At 51.5% G+C, this 19,989-nt stretch overlaps 1 protein-coding gene across 1 annotated transcript in view; it reads left to right on the top strand.

Annotated features, from left to right (window-relative positions):
- Positions 1–19,989, top strand: part of KLHL29 (kelch like family member 29) — a 314,685-nt gene that overhangs the window by 85,521 nt on the left and 209,175 nt on the right. Inside the window, exon 2 of the mRNA XM_024747808.1 lies at positions 809–916. The gene's annotated coding sequence lies outside the window, so the exon portion shown is untranslated. The remainder of the gene's footprint in view (positions 1–808; positions 917–19,989) is intronic.

Here is a 19,989-nt window from a genome sequence, read left to right on the forward strand (position 1 = left end):
AATAACTTATTTACCTGTCTACATCCTTCATATCACATTAAAGCTTTCTCCCTGCTATCCGGGACTCTGGAGTGCTAAGAGGAAAAGGGAAAATCAGTTGGTAATGATATATTCAGTTTAGAAAAAGGTATCGATTCCCAGGTAACGACAGTCATGCGTTTTTTGCAGTGGAGGATGCCATTTCCTGTCGTGAAGATGGCTTTCACATATATTATATTTGAACGAGGGAACTAGGGATAGCCCTGCCTCCCCATGTTCGATAGCCTCTCTCTACGAGGTAGTAAATCCATATATTTTTTAAAAACCCTTCTCTCCAGGGAACCCATCCTTTGCCTCCTCAAGGTCTCCTTGTCCATTGTCTAAAAGTAATGATGTGCTTTTGTAGTTCTAGAGTTTGTGTCCTGTGCTCTTTTCAGCATTAAAGAAGACTTACATTTCTTATTTTTCCCCATCTCTGGAATTTCTTGGTTTGGATTAGATGGAAGGGAATGCCATTATTCTCTCTCTTATTGAGTGTTAATGGGTCTACCATGGGGATTAGGGCTTTCTGTGTTTGGGGGATGGAGGGGTGAGATCTAGTGTCTGCCCCTTGGGGTTCTCTGCTGCCCACTCGGATCCCCTTATCTTGGTGTGCCGGGGCAGAGTTTGGGCATGGCCTGTGTCAGATCATCCACACCGGGAATCCAAGATAGGGACAAGCTTCCACTTAAGTTGGGGACCATCTAAGATGCTGGAATTCCAAAGAGATCTTTTTGCAAAAGATGATACCTTTTCCCCACCCCACCCCCACTCTTCTGTCTCTTTTTAGACGGCCTGGCCTCCTGGTGATGCTCATGCTGTGCTAAGTGTTGGTGGCCATCGAGGATTTTGCATCCTGGGGACGAATCCTGAGCTTGCCAGAGACGGACGGTGCAAGGTAGGTCAGCTCACCTGGAAAGCAGGAAGTCATCTTCTCTACCACTGATTTCCTCGGGGAAGTAAGGTAAATGTAGCTGGTCCTCTCACCCTTTTGGTCAGTGAGATTTTTACCGTAGACATGGGATTAACTGGTAACCAGAGCCAAGCTAAGCCACCTGGGCCCCACCCTTCTGGAATCAACACACAAGCAAGGCTGTCACTCTTATTCACTCACCTGGGGCTCTGGTCCTCCAGGAGGTTGGATCTGGGGGTGGCCAGCAGCTAGGTGACTACTTAGCTCCTTAAAAACTGCAGTTCTTCTTTTGTAATTTAACTTTTCTTGTTATTAAAATAGTATTATTAAATATCCTGAAAATATTATTGATGTTATTAATATTAAAACAAATAATAATATTTGTTCAGTGTAAAAATATTTTAAAAGATAGCACGTAAAATTATATAAATTACTTATAATTATAATCCAGAGAAATAAGCATTTTAGTATCCTTTTCCAGGCTATTTTCCTAAGCATATACATAAAGTGTACACGCACACATGCACAACGCAGGTGAGGTCACACTGTAGGTACTAGTTGGTAATCCGTTATTTTGACTTCACAATGTGTTGCAGGTACCTTTTTATGTCAGTAAATACAATTCTATAGCATTTTTAAAGGCTTCATATTGTACGGTTATAATAAGCCACACAGTTTACTTAACCAGTGCCTTAATAATGGAGATCTAGTGTATTTTTAGTATTTCACTCTTACGAACAATATACTATAACAAACATGTTTGCATATATGTCTTTGCATAGTCATTTGATTATTTCCTTGGATTAAATTTCTAGAGGTCAGCCTTAAAATTTTGATTCAGGAATCTCCAAGCGAGATCCGGAAGACCAGGCAGCCAGGAGAGGTGGGGGGAACATGGCCTAACCTTGTGATGGCAGAGTCTGATGAAATGAATCAGCGAGCTGGGCCTGGAACGAAGGTGGGCGTCGGGGGTGTAGGTGCCGGGATTCAGGACACTGGAAGCTGAGCTGACCTAGGCTAGCACGTCTTGATGGCACTCGAGCCTTTAGAAGTCCATGGGCTGAAGCCACCTCTGCATCACTCCTAGGGCTGGTGCTGGGCAAGCTCAGATGCTGTGTTCTCAGCAGGCCCATGCCCTGGTGCCCTCTGACCAGGAGCCTCAGGGGCTCTGCTTGGGGCCAGCCTGTAGCCAGGACTCCAGCTTCCTTCCACAGCAGGGGTCTCAGCAGCTGACCAACAGGGTTCCTGCCATGCCCTGATTGTCTGCTGGTCAGAGAGCTTTCTCTTTGGACTCGGAGACAGTGGGGTTGGGGATGCGCTGCGCTCCCAGAGCCCTCGCACAATGAGAAGGGATCCTGAGTTGCAGGCAGACTGGGTTGTCAGCAGGAAGCAAGAGGAGGCTCCAGGCTGGGCCTGAATCGGCTACCGAAATAGAAGAAACATCCACGTGCATCCAGCCTGCTGCCACCCAGCAGTCCAGCAGGGGTGGCCAGTGGGGACAGATGGGCGCCTGACCTTGAGAGTTGTTAGGCTGTTGGCACACTCCTAAGGACATCACTGACTGGCTGGCCAGCTGTCCAGCTACTCATCCTGGACACTAGGGAATGCTTTGCTTCTGTGACTGTCAGGCCAGAGGAGGGGAGTTGGAAAACTAGACAGTTAAGCTTGGATTTGGTGACCGTGGCATTCTCAGCTCTTGCGGGGGGCAAAGGTGGAGTTAAGTGTCTGAGAAAAGATTCAGGAGATGCTCTTCACAGAAGTCAGCTTTCCAAGAATACACCTTCAAGTTTTAGAGTGTGAGTGTGTGTGTGGCTGAGGTGAAGGGGGTAGAGAGACCCAGGGCAACGGGTTTAATGGCCTTTATTTTGGGGTCTTCTATTCCCTGCCTCTGATGCAGGGTGAGACGTGGCTCTTGTTCATCCCAACCTTTGAGAAGCATGTATTTTAGGATCGGGAGAGACTTGAAGGTTATCTCACCAAGCATATCTGATAGGATACCCCCCTTGTGGATCTTAAATCTCTGTGCCCACCAGCCTGGTCTTCTCACTGTGAACCCATGGCAGTCTTCCCTACCTCCTGGCCAGTCCCTGGAGGATAATCATTGATTCTCTCTGTGCTCCCTTCCACCACCCCGCCCAGCGCCTGCCGAGGCTTTCAATAAATACTCACCACACACACACACCCACAGCCTTTCCTGGGAGCACCACCATAGCATATGGCCTGGAGCTGGGTTATATGTTTCCCTCACGTGCAGGACTCCCACAGATTCCCAAGAAGATAGGAAGCTTCCATGGCCTGCTTTGACCCCTGGTAACCAGTGGAAGAGCTATCACTTTCCTGTGGAAATTGGGCCAGGTCACTGGGCTCCATGAATCCTGCTACAAAGCGGGATCTGCTCAGAGGCAGAGCGTGGAGGGCTGCTCTCTGCTTGTCCGTGGCCTGATGAGCATCCTCTTTGTAACCAAGAGCATGGTACCAGGACCAGCCAGCAGGAGGGAGATGTAATGCCAGCACTGCAGTGTGCGACCGTGGCCAGGGTGGGTGAAGAGTTAAGGGGTAAAGCTGGGGACCTGGTCCGTGCAGAACTGAAGACTGAGCCAAGAATGGCATTAGCAGACACCTAGGCTCCGAGGTGATGAAGGGCCAGTGCCCATCCCCATCGGTGCGGGGGATGCCCCTGTGCAGCATCCCCGACCTTCATCCTGGGACTGTCGCAGTGCTGCCTATCCAGGCCCCTAGTCCCCCTGGGTGCCCTGCATCCTGGGAGGACATTACAAATGTCTCCAGAGCTAATGGGACCTGGAGCTGTGCCATCAGAGGACACCTTGTGCTGTGCCCCGGACTTTTGCACTCACAGCAGCTTCACCTGGCAAAGCCATCCCAAAGGTGCCCTTGCGGACCGCACACATGCTGTGCCTTTCTGCACTCCCTCGCTCTTCACAGCCTTGCTTCACTGGACCCCTGGCCCCTCCTCCCTCCTTCTCTTTCTGATCCCCCTTTGGCTTCCACCCTGAGGACGGACCTGTGGGCTGGCATTTTAGTGCTGCTTTCGCCAGCATATCCAAGCTGTCACCTACTTGTCCTTTGTTCTTGCTGCCTGTCCTGGCCCACCCTGGAAACTTCTGCAGCCCCTACCTTCCCTGGGCCTCTGGGCCCTCAGATGCCTGAGGGGGCCATGTAATCACGCCGAGGGGCTTGGGCACAGATCTTTTAGCAGAGTCTTAGCCAAACCCTCAGTGCTGCCCAGGCATCCTTCATGCATCACTGGTCCATTCCCTTTCCGGTCCTTGCAACTGTTCCCTGCCTCCCCCATTGTCCTCAAGACCTCCAGCCAACCCTGTCCTCCTCAGGATCAGCAAAAGACCTCCCTACTAGTTTCACGTAGACATGGAGCCTCCCACCCTTGGCTTGGGTGGGCTGCATCTCTCTGTCTTTCTGGCCACTCCAGCCCCTCTTCCTGCTTCTGCCTGTAAATGAAGGTGTTTGTGCTACCGGGTTTCCCTCAGCTTTACTGTCTCTCAGTAGCCCCTCTACTCCCTCTGCTTCAGCTGTCCCCAGGGCTTGATTCTCAGGAAGCAACTCTGTCCTAAGGTCCTGACCACTTCTCCATAGTTCTGAGAATCCATTACCCACCGGTCTGATTGCATCTCAGACTTGACCTGGCCAAAAGAAGCCACCTCATTGCTGTGAAGCCTTTAGGGATGCCTCAACCCTCGCCTCTCCCTAGGCTGTGAACCTCTGTCCTCTTTGTCTTGAGCCTCTCATCCTCTTTCCTGGACCATGAGCTTCTGGAGGACAGGGACCATTCTTTTTCTTTTTTTTTTTTTTTTTTTTTTTTTTTTTTTAGGGGCACGAACCTGTGTCCCCTGCATCGGCAGGCGGACTCAACCACTGCGCCACCAGGGAAGCCCTGGGACCATTCTTTTATCTCCCCATCATGAGACCAGATGATCTTATTCAGTTCAGAGGTCACAGGACTGCAGGACAGATGACCTCACAGGCAGTGTGTTAGAAGGGACGCTGGACTGAGAGACAGGCCGCTGGGCTCTCATCCCAAATCCACCACTAATGCCAGGCAAGCCCCGTACAGCTTTCTGAGCCTCCATCTCCTCTGCTTCAAATGTAGGATAACCACCCACCCACCCACCTTCCTAGCTCCCAGGAGAAGGTAGACAGGTTCAGAGGCAAAATGACATTACCTGGGCCAGCAGTGCTCAGGCCTCAGTGAACACTGCAGTCACCTGGAGAGATTTAAGAAATACAGATGCCTGGGTTCTTACCCCAAACCTTCTAATTTCATTGTTCTCATGAGGATGGGCATCTGTGTATCTTAAAGCTTCAACCAATACTCTCAACTCAAAGGTGTTAACCAAATTCCTGGATTCTAAGCCCTGAGGATTTGGGATGGAGGTTGTGGAGATTTGGCAAAACAGAATTGCTGGATGATATGTAATTTATCTACTCTTTCAGCTATTCTAAAATCTACTTCCTGGGGCTTCCCCGGTGGCGCAGTGGTTGAGAGTCCGCCTGCCGATGCAGGGGGTGCGGGTTTGTGCCCCGGTCCGGGAGGATCCCACATGCCGCGGAGCGGCTGGGCCCGTGGGCCACGGCCGCTGGGCCTGCGCGTCCGGAGCCTGTGCTCCGTGGCAGGAGGGGCCACGACAGTGAGAGGCCCGCGTACCGCAAAAAAAAAAAAAAAATCTACCCCCTGGATCAAGGCTTCTGAAAGCTGGGTACCATGGCGATAGCCATCTGTCAACCCTGTTCATCTCGCCCCACCCCGAAATGATTTTACATGAACCCTACAGGCTGTTAGAAGATCTTATTTTCCTATGGAGCACGTAGATATGCTCACATTTAGGACTCTGTGGCAGTCAATGTCCATCCTGTCCCTGTGACTCCTTTGCTGGGACCTGAGATCTGTGCCTCTGACTCCAGCATAGGCATTTCCTCCCGAGCCGTCATCACAGTATCTCATGTTGGATCGTGTCGTAACAGATAAGCTCCTGTTTGCCTCTTCTAAGTCTAAACAGTGGCTCTCAACCCCGGCTGCATATTAAGATCACCTAGGGAAATTTTTAAAATTCTGATATCCAGGCTACACACCAGATCAGTTAGATGAAAATCTCTACGGCTGGAACCCAGGCATTAGTATTTCTGTGACACTCCCCAGGTAATTCCCAGTAGGAGGCCAAGGTCAGGGGCACGGCCAAGCCTGGAGGCAAATCTGTGACCCACCTGTGACACACGTTTGAGACCTCCTAGGGATGTTTTCATGGAGACAGCATGCCCTGCACACTTGTTTGTCTCCCTCCTGCTTTTGATTTGCATTGTCTTACAGTCTCCCTTTAAGTCACCTTCAATCCTTTCTGAACTCAGTGAGGTGAAAACAAGCAGAACCGAAAGCTTCCTGCTTTTCTCTGGCTGGGACCTGGGCAGCCAGCTCCCACCCCGTCAGGCCTCCCGAGAGAGAGGGTTGCAGACCCCCTTCCCTACCCGTAGGGGCCAGGGCAGAGCCGTCGATTCTGAAGCCCCCACAGGGGGGAACTGCAGCCAGTCTGCCAAGAGCCCTCCAAGGCCCGTGAGAGAGGCTTGGTCAGTTCACAGCACCTGTGTGCTGACACGGGACTGGAGCAAAGAGGGGACCGACAGGGTGGTCTGTCAGAGCGTCACTGTGCCCGGGACGGCGGCTGTGCCACCCTCGTCTGCCCTCCTTGGCCTGTGAGACTCTGAACAGCATCCTGAGACCATCAGCCAAAGGTAGGCGATGCCCCAGGGGTGGATCCCCCATTTCTGGAGTTGAGTTGTTGGAAGCAGCATATGCACAGGGAGGGCGCTTCCCCTTGGCTAATGGGGGCAGGGCGCACACAGCAGTTCACTCTAGCTGCAAAACCTTGTTTGGCACCTGGGCTAGAAATAGCTTATCTGCAAACCTCAGAGTTTATTTATGTGGCCAAGTTTGATTTCCAAGTGACCTGTCTCCTTCCTTACTTTGCACCTGCCCCAGAGACCAGGGCTGATGGGAACAGTTGTGGGTTTGTGCCCTACAGCAGGGCACCTGGCCCAGGGGGGCGTGGGAGTTGACACCCAGCCTGTGCTCTGCAAGCTTTGCTGTGCCTATGAGGGCTCAGAGGGAGGGACACCTCTTTCTAAGTTGCACAAAAATGCTGAATAGGCTGGTAGTGGCCCTGCCAGAGTCCTGCTCCAGTGACTGTGTAAGGACGCTCCTGAATTTGTGAGCTTCCGGCTCTTATTGATAGTTTCATATTTTCACAGGTCACTCAGAACTTTTAAGCTTTTATCTGCTAATCATAAATTCTCTCTCTCTCTTGCAACATGACAGATAGAGCCAGAAGCATTGGGGCTGTAAGAAGAATACCCAGCACACAGTAAAACTCATTCATTCATTCACTCAAGCACTTACTGGCAACCACACTGTATACTGTTCTAGGTCCAGGATCCAGAGAGGTCAGACAAAAGCCTGTCCTCAAGGAGCTGGCAGTCCAGTGGAGAGACCAGCAAGTAAATACATTCTGACAATAAGATGTGATAAATACAACAGTAGGAATTTATACAATGTGCTATGGAAGAACTCAGTCAACAAATATTTCTTAAGCACCTGCTCTATGCCAGGCTGTATTCCGCACACCGGGGGTGCAGCAGTGACCGTATGAGACAAAATCCCTGACCCAGAGCACACATTTGAGGCCATGAGAGTCTTCTAGTTTGATCAAAACCACAGGCTTCCAAGAAGAGGTAACTTCAAGCTGGAAATGTGTGTGTGTGTGTCAGTGCACACACGCACATAGGCAGTGTTTCAGGCAATAGAAACAGCTTGTGCAAAGGCCTGAAGGTATAAAGGGAGAGGAGACCCCAGAGCATAAGTGCTAAGGGAGACCTAAGAGTTGGGAGATGTGACTGGAAAGGTAATTGGGTCTTGGCTGTGATGGGCATTGAATGCCATGCTAAGCCTCCAGAAGCCACGCTCTCAGATAATGGAAGCAGAGCTGAAGGCTCACAGAGCACTGTCCAGAGAGCACTCTCACAGCCAAGCTCCCCGTGCACTCCCTGAGCCCCAGAGACTCTTCGGCAGCCTTGTGCTCAGGGCAGCCACTGCCCCAACCTCACTTTGTTAGAACGTCCAAGACTAAGACCGTAGGACTTACTTTACCTCTTCCCATGACCCAGTGCTTTCAGTTTGCAAAGTGTTTTCACATAACTTCATCTACTTGGTCATAAGGGAGACCCTAGGAGGTAGATAGAGAGGGATTATTGTTGCCATTGATTATACTGAGCAAAACAACCTGAGGCCCAGAGAGGGCCAGTGTCTTGCCCAAGGTCACACAGCCAATCAAAGCAGAGTGGGAACTAGAGTCCTTGTCTCCTGGTTCCTAATCCAGAGCCCCTCCTGCCTCCACATCAACTGCTACTCCTTAGATTGAAGCCTAAGACCTCTGAGCGAGTGTCAGTCTGCGCCTGCCTGCCTTCCACAAACATTAGTTGAGCACCTACTATGTGTAAAGCCCAGCATTGAATGACCATCTTCTGGGCCTCAGTGTAGTCCCACCCCCACCCAGGACAAAAACTGGAAGAATCACATCTTCCTTCCTTCCTCCCACCCACAGTGACCCAAGAGGCCCAAAGACCACAGTCAGCCAGGCCCAGGCGTCACCCACCTACACCAAGTTGAACAGCGAATGGAATTACCACTGCAGGCTGGAGACCACTCACTCGCTGCATCCTCTCATCCAGGCCACTCGGAGGCTGCCAGTGCATGTTCTCACTCTTACTTGTAAGAGAGCTGGATGCTAAAAGGATGGGGGAGACTTAATTCTCATTCACAGAGCTAGAGCTTCCCTGTGTAAGACAGATGCAGCCTAGCAACCCTCATGGGCCCTTCTTTTGATTTGTAGCAACTCATTTAGATAAAAGCATCTGGTTTGTGAGGTAGCAACAACAACAAAAAATCATTAAAAGCATATTTCTGCTTTTACAAAGTGACCTAGTAACAGCACAGGAGGTAACAATTAACCTATCCTCCCTCCTCCAGGTACACAGGCAGGTGCCGAAAGTGGGAAATGAAAGTCCGGACATGGAGAGGCTCTATCCAGGGTCCCTTCTCAGATCAGTGCCATGCTCACGGATGTGCACAGGCCGGCCCCCAGCAGCCAGCCAGAGAGCCTCGCCCTCCCATTAGCACGGACAGGAGGCATCCTGCTTCTCCAACCCAGAATAAACTGCGATTACTTATTTAGCAGCAGTTCAGGGCTTTCCAAAATGCAATCAGAGTGCTCTGCATCTTGCACAGGTGAGCACAGAGCTGCACTACTGGCTCTGTGAATCGGATGAAGTAAATCTGACCCCATACCAGCTAGCCAAACTCCGCTGACTTCCACCCCGGCTCCCGTGCATGCCCCACGCACTCACACACGGCCTCTGTTCCCCTCCAGACAGACCCTGTGCTTCTAACTGACCCTGCTTGTGTGCCTCGAACCTCTGAGCACCCGTCCTGCTAAGCCTGCATCTCCCAGGAGTGCCTCTCCCATCCCTACCCATCTCCTGGCAAAGCCCTCCCAGGCCACCCACGCTGGGAATTTTCTCTCTTCTCCTCTGATTTCCTGATACGGTTACTCTCCCCGGCACCCATTTGGTTCTTTTGGGGTCAGGTGCAGTCCTTTCACTGGCCAGTGTGCTCAAGGCTCATCCCCGGACCCCTGTGAGCTCAGAGCTGAGCACATGTAACACTGTAAAGGAACTGATCATAGGAGGTCAACTCACAGGGCCTCTGGCAGTGCTCCTGGGTCCCTCAGCCCCTCTGCTTCCCTTCTGTCACAGAACCCTCTCACCTGGCGCCTGGCTGTTTTCTTGTCTGCCTTGGGAGACAGCTGGGAGTCCCCTGAGGGCAGGGACAGTGTCTTGGTCACTGGGTCACTCCCCACAGCCTGACACAAAGAAGGTTCTGGCACAGTTATGGAATGACTGAGTGGTATGTGTGCCTCACTCAGAAGCATCTCATTTAACCTGTCTCACCTGCGTGTACTCAGGGTCCTGCCACGCCCATGAGAGCAGCTCACAGCTGCCCACCTCAGGGCAGTGAGGGCAATGCACTGACCCAGCCCTTCCAAGGCCACTGCCCCTGGGGCACCAGCACCCCAGGCCAGAGCTCTCCTTTCTGCTGTTCTAAGCTCAGTCCCCAGTCCAAGAGGAAGACAGGCTCCCAGACCCTGCTGGAACCCAGGGTCTCAGTATGCTCAATTTAACATTTAAAACACTTTTGGAAAAGAGGTCCCATATTCAAAGGGACCTCACAGCATTCATTCACTCGTTCATTCATTCATCTGGGGAACATTTGTAGGAAGCAGTGTAGTGTAGTGGTCAAGGGCACAGATGATGAAACAAGACTGCCTGGGTCCTAATCCCAGCCCTGCCCCCACCAGCTGTGTGACTTCTGACACGTTATTGAACCTCCTCGTGCCTCAGTTTCTTCACCTGCAAAATAGAGATTATAAATATACCTACCTCATGGGGTGGTTGAAAGGATTAAATAGTTCATATAATACAACACCTAGAATAGTGCATGAAACATAGCTTAATACAAGGGTTTGCTGTTATTATCCTAAGGGCTGGGACCCCAGCCGACCCCGACGTAATTCATACTTTCTTCAGGACCAAATGCCCACCACCTACCTCCGCCCCCATGGCCAGTCACCCTGTGGCCTTTGCTTGCTAAATACATCCAGTCACCAGGGGACCTCTGCTCCCAGGGAGGTGGCCCTCCTCAGACCACAGGGATCCCAAACAGCCGCTGGGCTGCAAACTGATTCTCCAGGGACAACGGCAGAAGGTCCTGGGACCCCTCCGCCTCGCTTCTGGTGGGGGATCTCCCAGCACCCATCACAGAGGACTTGAGCTCCTGCTCAGCCCACAGCTGCCCCCGGAGCCTAAACCCGAACAGCGGACAAATGCCCCACAGAGCACTGGGGCCTGCCCCATCAAGGGCTGCCACTGGCCGGCTTTGGGACTGGGAAGCATGTCCCTGCTCCTCTCTGGATCTCAGTTTCTTTGTCTGTGTCATGAGGGGGTTGGATTCGTGATTGATCCCCAGGGGCCAGTCAGGCAATGTCCCTAGGAGTGACACTCTGGATGTGGCCACATGGGGGCTTCCGGGACTCCACAGTTAGCACTGTGGCTTCAGAAGGTACGTCAGCTTGTCCTTGGGGCATCTGTCATTAACAATTATGAGGTCGTCATCTGGTAAATAATTCATAACCCCAGAGATGGGATTAGCCGCCAATAAACAATAATCCATTTAGAACGAGGCTTGGCAGGGGCACGTGCAGCCGTGGTGACGCAGCTCCCTCCCCGCCTCCGGTGTCCTGCTCATGAGCCGGACTCAGGCCTGGCCTTTCTGAAGCCCTCCCTCCCCACCCCCTCCCCTGGCTCAGCTGGGTTTAGTCTCTGGAATAACAAGGACGAGTATTGAGTGCTGACCAAGGGCCAAAGGCTATGCTGAACGGTTTCCATGTACTTTCTCCTGGAATCCTCCCAGCAACCCTATGGACGGACATGGGTACTATTATTGTCCCCCTTTACAGAATAGTAAACTGAAGTTCCCAGAGGCTAAATAACTTACCCAGGGTCAGAGCGCGAGCGGTCTGGGACTCAGGTCAGCTCTGGCTCTGAGCCCGCCCGTCCCACCCCTTCCTACTGTGAGTTTTAACCTCTCATCCCTTGTCTGGCCTTGATGTCTGTGTGACCTGTGCCCTCCCAGCTAAACTGGGAGCCCTGGAAGCCTGTGTTCCCCCACTGGTCTCCCTCACCAAGCAGGGGTCCCAGGAGATGTTTCATAGAGACTGAAGACCCCAGCCTCACTGGCTGGCTGACTAGTTAGTGGTATCATTAGACTCGTGAGTGGTGTTTAGAGGCCAAACCAAAGCCATTGGAGCAGGGAGTAGGAGGGCATGTCTTCATCTGAACTTCCCATCTTCTCACTGGCCTGGTACACTTCTCCTTATCAGGAACACAGCCTTCGGGCCACGCTTCCCCATCCTGGGGGAGGAGATCTGTGCCCAGATGGTGTGAGCCCGACTGTATGGGCTGGTCTTTAGGATTGGGTGAGCCCTGCCAAGAGCTGTTCCTCTCCTGCCCATACTGTCGCCCTACCAGCAAGGCCAGCTGCTCACCCTACATCTGCAGGACTACTTCAGAGTCCTGCCCAGGGGCCCCCAGTCAGGGAGAGACCCCAAAGAAAAAGAGGTGAAATCTCTCCCACTGCCCATTCTTGGCTTCTCCTGGGTCAGGGCACACAAGGACACATCAGCGTCCCCACAACCAGCGTCCCCAGGGCCTGCAGTCATGAACGGTCTTGGTTACACTTCTCAGGCCACCAGAGCCACCCTGAGTTGGGAGCTGTGAGGAATAGGGTGGAGTTGCTGGATGCTGGGCCCTGGAAATGTCACACATCTGGAATGTTGCACAGACCTCTGGGCCAGGCCGTGTAGTGGGGGAAGTCCCATGCGTGCTCCTTTCTCAATAACTGTGGTAACCAGCCCTGGGAGAGACTCCCTGTAGCCTTCTCACCTCTCCTACTGTGGACAGCGGGGTGGTCAGGACTGGAGGACACAAAGGCCAGGAGAAGTGGTCCCTTGCTGCGTTCCAGAACAGCTTGAATCAGACGGAAACTTCCCCTCTCCTTTGAGGAGGCTTCCCTGAGGAGACACTGCTCCTGTCCTGCCTGTCAGGCTCCCACACTGACCTATGTCCCCAGGCCCCTTCCTGTACAGCTTTGCATCCAGAAGTGGGGGAAGATCACCGCGGGGCATCGCCTGCCTTAGGCTGACGGTCTCAGCGTGCTGCTCAGCATGGGGCCGAGTCTCACAGGCCAAGGAGGGCAGACGAGGGTGGCACAGCCACCGTCCCAGGCACAGTGACGCTCTGACAGACCACCCTGTCGGTCCCCTCTTTGCTCCAGTCCCGTGTCAGCACACAGGTGCTGTGAACTGACCGAGCCTCTCTCACGGGCCTTGGAGGGCTCTTGGCAGACTGGCTGCAGTTCCCCACTGTGGGGTCATCAGAATCGACGGCTCTGGCCTGGCACCTATGGGTACGGAAGGGGGTCTGCAACCCTCTCTCTCGGGAGGCCTGAGGGGGTGGGAGCTGGCTGCCCAGGGCCCAGCCAGAGAAAAGCAGGAAGCTTTCGGTTCTGCCTGTTTTCACCTCACTGAGTTCAGAAAGGATTGAAGGTGACTTAAAGGGAGACTGTAAGACAATGCAAATCAAAAGCAGGAGGGAGACAAACAAGTGTGCAGGGCATGCTGTCTCCATGAAAACACCCCTAGGAGGTCTCAAACGTGTGTCACAGGTGGGTCACAGATTTGCCTCCAGGCTTGGCCGTGCCCCTGACCTTGGCCTCCTACTGGGAATTACCTGGGGATCCCGGTGACTAGTGTGAGACATCTACCTCTTGCTTATCCCGAAAGGAGGGGCGCATCCCCTGTTGTTCAGGGCCTTATTCCGTGGGGCTGGTACTTCCTCTCCTGCTGGCAGCTCCAAGCTGAGACCTGCTGCGCAGCTCCACGGGGGTCCCAGCAGCTCCCTCTTCCAGGCTGGCTCCTCCAGCCCATCAGGACGAGACTTCCCGTGCCCCGTGCCATTGCGGACGGATTGACAGAAAACAAAACTGTCATTTAGGGAGGGGGAGGCGGAGAGCATGCGTCTCCATGGGCTCTGACAGATAGCAGGTACAACCTCCGACAGCCCCCAAGAAACGATGCTCTATTACGTGTGTGCTCCCATGTAATTTGTCCTTGTGTTCTCAGTGAGGGCGTGCTGCAGGGCTGCTGAGTGACACACGCGGAGGGGGACCTGCTAGGCCTGCCCCGGTCCTTCTCCTCCAGCGAGCCCTGGGGATGGCTCAGCCCTGACACTAGAGCCTCTGCCTCAGGTCTCCAGGGCAGGAAATTCCATCAGCTCCCACAGTCCCCACTGAGGTGGCTCCTACAGGCTTTTCTTCTATCTGACCTAAATCTCCCTTGCTGCAATTTAAGCCCATATTCCTTTGTTTTGTCTTGAATGGAAATGGAGAACAGCTAGTCCGCAGCTGCCTCCTAAAGCAGGGTGAGCCAGAAGCCCTTCGGACCTCCTGCCACAAGGAAGCGTTCTCAGAAGCCTGCCCTGTCAAATCCCTCCCGAGAGGAGTCTCTGAGAGGACAGCTTGCACACTGAGGCATGAGACGAGGCTCCATCCCTGGAGGCAGGGGGCCTGGTGGGGGCAGAACCCCTGCTTCGGGCACAACACTGACGTGGCCCCTGAGGCTGCTGAGTGAACCAGGGGAGGAGCAGGGGAGGGGTGGGCGTGCGAATGGATCACGGTGAAAAGTGCAAGGATGGAATCTGGCCAGGGAGCTGGGGGGTCTCCAGAAGGAGGTGACACCCACCCACCTTAAATCCCACAGGAGGGAGGGAGTCAGCCGGGAGGAAAAGGACAGGCCTTTAGGCGGATACCAGGAGGGTTCTCCTCCCCTCCAGGTCCCTGGTTTGGCTTTGAAAACATTGTTCTCTTAGTTATATTTATATTATTATATTATTTATATTAATCTTAGTTACAGTTCTATATTAAGCAGATTTTTTCCCTGCCTGCCTCTGCTGGTGGTGAGTCTGGAGTTGTACACCTTCACACGGTCCTTCACTTTTCAGTGAGCGTACAAGTGGCAGAAGCCCCCGTGGGCTAAGAGCATCCTGGAGGGGGGTCTGTTGGCCTTGTGATCTCCTAGACCTCTAGGTTTCTGTCTCGTTTTTGTGCCCTTTTACTTCTGGGAACAAATAACCCCACTTGTTTCAGCTATTTTGTAGTCCACTGAAGACAGTTCCTAGAAGAGATGGGTTCATAGTTAAAAAAAAAAAAAAATCAAATTTGATTGGAAAGCAGTAGATCGCAGCTAAGTTCTGAGTTTAAAAAGCAGGGACGCTGAGTGTCCCTGACAGCATTCACGCAGGGTGCAGTGAACGCGAGAGAAGAATTTTTATTTTTCCTAGGCCAGTGGAATTAAAACCTTCCGATTCTGTCGGATAAATGGAGAGAAACTGAATCCTTTTTTCCTAAGCAGTTATCTAACGGCAATCCTGAGATGTGAGCAAGGTCATTGGACTTTTTTTTTTTTTTTCCATTGCCTGGTCAAAAGCCCCCTCGAAACTACTCTGCCTCAGTACAAAGGGAGCAAAAACAAAGCGTTGATTGGATTTAAATAATGGAATTGCCATTAATATCTTCCATAGAAGAAGATTGATTCTGACTTGGATTTATGGGAAGTTAGGACTTGTAAAAGTAAACAGAGTGGTACTCGTTCAATATTAATGCATCACCCACCCCGAGGGCTGGTTAAATGGATGGGCTCTCTGCCAAAAGCCCCCATGCCAGCAGCTGGGTTACAGGGGCCTCTGGAGGGTGGCGAAGGCATCCTGGGCCCAGTCCAGTTACCAGCTATGCTGGTCTAGGAAGCCAGGCTGCGCCCTTCCCCGCCTTCCTTCGCATTCGATTCTAAGGTGAAGATCACTGCCCTTTTCTGTCAGGAGGCTGTGGGGGAGACCAGCAGCTCTCCCTGATACTCTGCAAACGTTCACTGCTCCTAATAGGACCGAGGACTCTCTGATGGGCTAGAAAAGTCCCTCTCTCTCCCTGCACCCGCTAAGAGCTCCCACCCTTCTGCAGGTGGGTGGGTGTGTGGACCACCGCAGCCTCTAGCGCTGCTGTTCTTGGGCCCAGAGCTCAAGACCTTCAGCGCAGGGACATGTGGGCTTGGGGTTTCAGAAGGAGTTTCTCCAGTGACTCTTTACTCCTGCTCAGGAGAAGGTGGAGGTGAGGCCCAGGTCCTCTGGGAAAGTGGTGGCAGGGCCCTGCGTGGACTAGGAAGGGCCGGTGATTGAAGGTGATGGGGGATGTCGATCACATCACAGGGCTGGTGGCTCCCACTCGTGCCAGCGTCCCACCCAGCTGGGCCTTCAGCTCCACTCCTGACCCTCTCACTCTGCCTCTTTCATCCCCATCCAAGCAGTGTGAAGCCCTTATCACTGTCCTCCAGCCTTCTAGGTGCTATTGATCTCCTGTCCCTCAACTATACACCAGCATCTCCCAGACCCATCCCCAGGGTCTGTATAACATGTCCCCCCTGCTCCCCCCAGGATGATCCCCAGGTGCCACAAGACCTCACAGGACTCGTCATCTTTTTTCCAGCCCACTCCCCTTCCCTTGCTCCCCACCTCTGGGAATGGCCACGCCATCTACCCAGTCCCCAAGTCAGAAGTTTGGGCGTGCCGCCAACCCTCTCCTCCGTCCCTCCCCATCCCCAAGCCCTGGAGCTAAGCTCTGTCTCCTAACCTCTCCCCACCCATCCCTCTCCTCCATCCCTGTGCTCTTGACTTGGTTCAGCAGGTGCTCACCACTTGCAACCTGCAGGACCACCATGGTCTCCCACCTCATTTCTCCCCCTCCCCCTCTTTGCCCCCTTCCGGTTTCTGCACACTGGCCTCCAGAATGATCCTCCAGGGTGCAAACCACACTGCCAGTTCCCCCCGTCCATGTAGGATAAGATCCAGACATCTGCCTTTGGAATCCCCCATCCCCGTGCTGACAGCACGACCCGTGATCACACTCTGTACTTTATACCACGGTGCCTTTTCCATGCCTTTTCCTCTACCTGGAATGCCATTCCCATCAACCTGTGGACTTGCCCACCTAGGCCTCTTCCAGAGGCAGAACCAGCCATTCTCTCTTTAGCATGGCATGCCGTTTGTACTTTGAGTGCAGGAAAAGAAACGAACCTTTGAGGGCCTTCTGTATCAGACAAGTTTGGGGCTGCCTGCCTTGCCCACTCCAGCTTCTGGAAACATCTGCACCCACCCTCAACCCCTGCTGCTGATAGCAGGTCATGCAACCCCACCCCTCCAGTCTACTGGATGAGGGGCAGAGTCCTGATTTCAAGGGTGCCCTTCCGTTGGCTGGCCCGCAACGTAGGACTGATGGCTCCTGACTTTTAAAAATTCACTAGACCAATAGGATCTATCTCCAGAGAACCAGAGAGAGTTCCATTTGGGGCTGGGCACTTCAGCCGAATGGTAATACAGATGCAACACAAGAGCAATTATTCTGGAGCTCTGTGCCTGTCAAGGTTCAGTCTCAAAGGCAGTGATAGGGAAGGAAAGGAAAAGGAAGAGGATGGCCTAGGAGAAGCAGAACCTTGAACAAGAGATGGAGCTTATCGTGGCTGGTCCCTGAAGCTCCTCCTGTTTCTACCCACCTGCTGGCTCTCTCTGAAACCTCACCATGGTCTCACAAGGGTCCTCCCTTTCACATGAGCTGGTGTGGGTGCGTTCTCTTTGGTCCTAGAATGTCTACTTTTGAGTGCCTTGCAGTAATCCTGTCAAGCGGGTATTATTATTATTGCCATTTTCACAGATAAGCCTATTGAGGCTCAAACACATTAGGTGACGTGCTCAAGGTCAAGGTCAAGGGCGAGGAAGCGAGAGAGCCGAGATGTGGGCCAGTCTTACATACAGCAGCACCCCTTCCTCAGCATTGGCTGCGTCCTCGCAGTGTGTTCACTCTTCCCTAGTCTCCCACTTGGGGCTGTCAGCTCCTGGAAGACAGGAGCTATGTTCACTCACCGCGGTGCCCTCACTGCCCACCACGGACTCCAGGACCATGCAGGTATCAAGTGTCTGATGGGTATGATTTAATTTCCACACAGCCTAGCAGAAAAAGCCCTGGGCTCTGAGCCCAAAAGCCAGAATTCAGGTCCTGCCTCTCTGCATGATGGTTGTGTTATCTCGGGTGGATCACTTTCCTCCCTCCATGTCCTGCAACAACGGAAACAGTCTAAGGTGTTCAGGCAGACCTCATGTTATTGCACTTTGCTTTATGGAGCTTCACAGATACTCTGTTTTTTACAAACTGAAGGTTTGTGGCAGCCCTGCGTCGAGCAAGTCTATCGGCACTGTTTTTCCCACAGCACTGCTCACTTCTTGTCTCTGAGTCACATTTTGGTCATTCTCTCAATGTTTCAAACTTTGTCATGATTATTACTTTTGTTATGGTGATCTGTCATCCGTGATCTTTGACATGACTGTTGCAAAAAGATTACGACCCACTGAAGGCTCAGATGATAGCATGTTTTCGCAGTAAAGCATTTTGGAATTAAGGCATATACCTGTTTTCTTAGACGTACTGCTGTTGCACACTTACTAGACTACAGTATAGCATAAACATAATTTTTATATGCACTGGGAAACCAAAAAACCTGTGTGACTCGCTTTATTGAGATATTCACTTTATTGCGGTGGTCTGGAACCAAACCCAAAATATCTCCGAGGTATTCCTGTAACGGGCAGTGGATGATTCTGGACAATTTCTGAGGTCTTTTCCTGCTCTAAAATCCCATGGCTGTGTCATCTCTGCCCTGCCTACCTCAGAGGAATGACATAAAGTAGAACACTCCACGCTCCTGGCCAGCTGGGTGTTTGCCCCAACCTGTTCTTGCAACTAGCGCTGCCCTTTTCTACTCAATTCCCTGGAGGCCCCTTGCCCTTTCTTTCATTGCTTGCTGTTTGCCAGGGATTTGTGCCGCGGTCAGGCGGGCCACGATTTTCGTGCACCCCTGATAGCAGCTTTATCTAATGAAGATGAGGTGCTTACACGTATTTTCATTCTTTAAAAAAAAAAATCGGCTATTAATTTGTCAGAATTATTCATATTCTACTGATGATATTTTCCATGTATCTAATCAGGGAGCTCATGAATAGAAATGAAACTATTTAAACACAGAGATGGTGTACATTGTAAGATCTTGTTTTCTCAAGCTGTTTCATAATGCAGTGAATACATTTATTCCTTCTAAAAACAGGTTTTGCAACCATCAAAAAAAATTTTTTAATCTTTGATTAAATATGACTATTCATATTTATATGAATAAATATGCTAAACTGGTGTGAGTGCCATATGTATATGTGTGTTTGCACGTACGTGTGTGTCTGAGACATGTGCTCATTAGAAGCTTGTTTCCTGGTTTTCTCCATAGGGACAGGAGACTGTTTTCAGTGAGAAAAATGGAAAAACACATTTGGATCAAATCTTTAGGATGGATGGGTGACAAAGTCAAAGTACAAATTGAAATGGGGCTGAATAATATTCGAGATCATTATTTGTGCGATGTAGACTTTTAAACTGCTCAAAATTCCAGCAGCACTTACCTACATTGAAAGAGGCTTAGAATCATTCAACAAAGCCAGATATTAAATATACTACTGCTATCTCTCGAAACATTAGCAAGTAATGTAAAACACATGGCATCTACTCAATGGGAAATCTGAGAATACAAATTATAATAGTTGTCTTTTAAGACCTCTGGGAAGCTTGTACTAAATTGCTTAATTCCATTAATAACAAACTATTACTCTAGTTATTAAAGTAACATAAGGTAATAGAGATCATGTCGGGAGATTGCACTGAGGCGCTTTCTTCACCTGGCACAAATTTATTCAGGGGCATTGACAGATTTTAATTGACTATGGCAACTGAATAGCAACAAAGAAAATTGAATGTCTTTTGAAAAGCTCCACATTTTGTAGAAACAAATAGCAACACCAAAGTGAGGGTTTGGGGTTGCTGGGGGAGGTGGGAAGGATATCGGGGAGAATCTGTACCGGCAGCTTCTCCAGAAATGCTTTCCTGTTACCGTAACAAGAAGTTTCTCAGGAACAGGCACACCACTGGCCTGAGCATCTTTTTCAGTTCTGTGCAGTCCAAATTGAAACAAAAGCAATCCACGCTGCTACAAAGACACGTGCTTTGTCATGGGGCACACTTCCAAGATACAGGACTGGAGAGTCTTCTCCAGAGAGTTCTGAGAACAGGGTTTGTTTCAGCCTAAGGGCCTGGCATTGGTGTGAGTGACTGCTCACCCTGGGCCAGCCACAGTATGAGTGACCCCTGATCCTGGGCTGGCAATGGTGTGAGTGACCCCTCACCCTGGGCCAGCCACAGTATGAGTGACCCCAGATCCTGGGCT

The sequence above is a fragment of the Neophocaena asiaeorientalis genome, unplaced genomic scaffold, assembly GCF_003031525.2.
Source record: "Neophocaena asiaeorientalis asiaeorientalis breed wild unplaced genomic scaffold, Neophocaena_asiaeorientalis_V1.1 scaffold84, whole genome shotgun sequence".
Taxonomy (NCBI): domain Eukaryota; kingdom Metazoa; phylum Chordata; class Mammalia; order Artiodactyla; family Phocoenidae; genus Neophocaena; species Neophocaena asiaeorientalis.